Source organism: Acyrthosiphon pisum, chromosome A2 (assembly GCF_005508785.2).
Source record: "Acyrthosiphon pisum isolate AL4f chromosome A2, pea_aphid_22Mar2018_4r6ur, whole genome shotgun sequence".
Taxonomy (NCBI): Eukaryota; Metazoa; Arthropoda; class Insecta; order Hemiptera; family Aphididae; genus Acyrthosiphon; species Acyrthosiphon pisum.
In genome coordinates this window covers 25,899,071-25,901,915 of record NC_042495.1, presented here as the reverse complement: position 1 = coordinate 25,901,915, position 2,845 = coordinate 25,899,071, and the positions used below count along the sequence as shown (strand labels likewise).

The 2,845-nt window shown below is 25.9% G+C and overlaps 1 long non-coding RNA gene across 1 annotated transcript in view; it reads right to left on the bottom strand.

Annotated features, from left to right (window-relative positions):
- The window catches only part of LOC100574390, a 2,877-nt gene extending 1,942 nt beyond the window's left edge, over window positions 1-935 (bottom strand). Inside the window, exons 1-2 of the long non-coding RNA XR_510574.3 lie at window positions 819-935; window positions 562-709 (exon numbers count right to left, since the gene is read on the bottom strand). This is a non-coding gene — a long non-coding RNA (uncharacterized LOC100574390). The remainder of the gene's footprint in view (window positions 1-561; window positions 710-818) is intronic.
- Window positions 936-2,845: the final 1,910 nt, after the last annotated feature.

Below are 2,845 nucleotides of genomic sequence, written 5' to 3'. Positions count from 1 at the left end.
CCCCCTCTTATTGAAAACTGAAATGACGCCACTGCTTGATTTTGGAGACGAAGGAAACCGGTTTGTTTGATTATAAATTATTGTATATTATATAAATTATTTGTTTATTTGTTTGCACTTGCATTTTTCCATTTGAAATATATATTAGATATTCATTGAACAAATAATTTATCGTTACATTTTTTCTACCTTATCTCTATTCTATGATAAAAAGAATAAAATTTAGCATCCCCAGTGGATGAATTCAAAATGTAGGATATACAATTTTCAGAAATTAGCATTAACAATAACTAGAATATGTAATTATATTATATTATTTGTATAATCAAAAAATAGTCATACGTTTTTAAATTAAATTATAAAAAAATAATTTTTTTCGGAGGAAGATCAGGCAGCTAGAAATATATAAAAAAAAATATTTACCGAAATGGTAAATACAATACGAACTTATATAATATTAGTTTAAATAAATATTAAAAAATATTATCATGACAATTTGAAAAACTATAGAATTATACAACTATATTGGAAAATCAATGCGAATTTAGCTTATGTAATTACCATCAGTTGGCTGGAGGCTGGGGTGGCTTTGGCGACCGATTTGATGGCCTTGGCAGATTGGACTTGTCCTACGACGACGATGTTCATGGATACTTTTTCAGCGCCCATTTTTGGTTTTTGGTTGGTTTTTTGAGGAGTGAAGTAAAAACTGCAAGTAGACAACAAAAAAACAATTTAATTAAAAATAGACAACACGAAAATTTAAAATAATATAAAGATAAAAGAAATTTCGTTTCTCGTCAGCTATTAATACTTACAGAATATTATATTTGCACAAAAATTGCGTTATGCCGGAACGAAGCATCAATTCGTCCTTTTATACATCAGCAGCCTAGTGTGCCTGGCGTGGTGGTGTGGTGGCGTGACCATATCTCTTAAAGGTGATTCGTGTAACTGATATCGTATGTCGGACGACGTCAAATATTACTATTTATTTACATATTTTACTATATTTTACTTTGAAAACCTACCTATCCATCAATCATTGTGTAAACGGATCAATTAATATAATTAAATCTTCTTCTAAAATATGAATAACACTAAATAGTGGAAAAAAAATTGGACATTTGATTTTCATACATTCCAATTCTGGTTGACGCCTACAACATACACGTCGAGCTCACTTAAATCATAAAAATGTTTATCGAAATATAGATTCCTTTACAGAATAGTCCACCAAAAAGTATTAATTAATCAGTTCCTACTTTCTTGGCTTGAAATAAATTGTTTCAAAGTCCGATTTCAAATTTAAATCGATAATTTATACCAAAATAATAATCGTTTTATAATAATTTATTTATACAAATCAATTGAAAAATGAAAAAAAATTTATGATTTAAAATTTTTAATTCAACAATAGCCCATAGGTCTATTAACTATAATATTGTTTATAATACGTAGCAATGTAGGTAATACGAAAAACCTAACTAATATTTCATTTTTTTATTCCCGTTTCATAGTTGTGCGTATCGATAAATATGGATGCTGGAACAACGACAGGTTTCTCGTAGTCAGAAATCTAAATTTAAATCGTTAAATCGTTAAAATGTAAAATTTATTTTTTAAATCGAAAAAACTATGTTTAAAATCTAATAAAAAAATATTTATACAATTAAATCGTCACCACGCAACAGTAAATATATAATTGAATCATAATATTATAATATGTTTCTTTTATATTGAAATCAAAATAAAAAAACAAAAAAGTATTTATAAGTGAATTGAAATTAAAATTGAACATTTTTATTTTGATTTCAATCCCTAAATAAACCACAATATAATAAATATGAATACCTTTATTATAACACTTTGGCAAGAGAGCAAATTACTATTTTTACGATCGTAATATTTTCCATGTCGTATTATGACCACTGAGTGTATTATTCTTTAATTCATATTATTATAAAATGTTCTTTTTGTAATTTTTATACAGTCTTATTTACTAACCATCACGTTCTATATTTCTGAATTTTAAGTACCTATATAGGTACCTATATTCAGATATTATATGTTTAAAAACTTAAATATTTACACAATTTCAGTTGTAAACTGTGCTCATATGATCTCCCTTTACTTAAGAACCACGATTTTGTATATTCAAGATTAAGAAAAATAAAAATTATAGACTGCCCATAAGAACTATAATGGCCAAACTATATAAAATAAAAAATGATTTATAAAAAAAACAAATAAAATAAAATAAAATAATGCATTACCGTGTTTATATTAATTATCAATTATGTCGTACGAATAAATATATAAAATAATCATTTGTTTTCACGATGAAGTCTTTTCCTCTGGGAGATAACATATCTATGTGGGTTCCAGATTTTACATTTAGGACGTACTTATAATAGTAATAATAATAATAATATTTTCTTTATTACGGAAATAAATTCCAATAACAGTTTTTTTTAGATTCTGAGTGGAACGATGAATGTATTGATTTTACAATGATGTGTGTTTTTTTATTTTTTTATTTTTTTATTTTTTTTTTATTTTTTTATTTTTTTATTTATTTATTTTGTGTCTGTGTACACGATAAGTAGTCGAAATAATGCTACGATTTTCAACTTCAGTATCTTGTTCGATCAGAAAGTGAATATCGTTGGTGCATTGGGGAGGTCAAAATTTAAATTTCCCAGTGGTTTTCAAAAGCGCCGGGAAAAACAAAAGAAAAATTAAGGAAAAACGGGAATTTTTACGCAAAATCGATTTTTCACAAAATTGAATTTGGTTTTTGAGTGTAACTTTAAAAAAAATTACCGTAGATACATGAAATTTT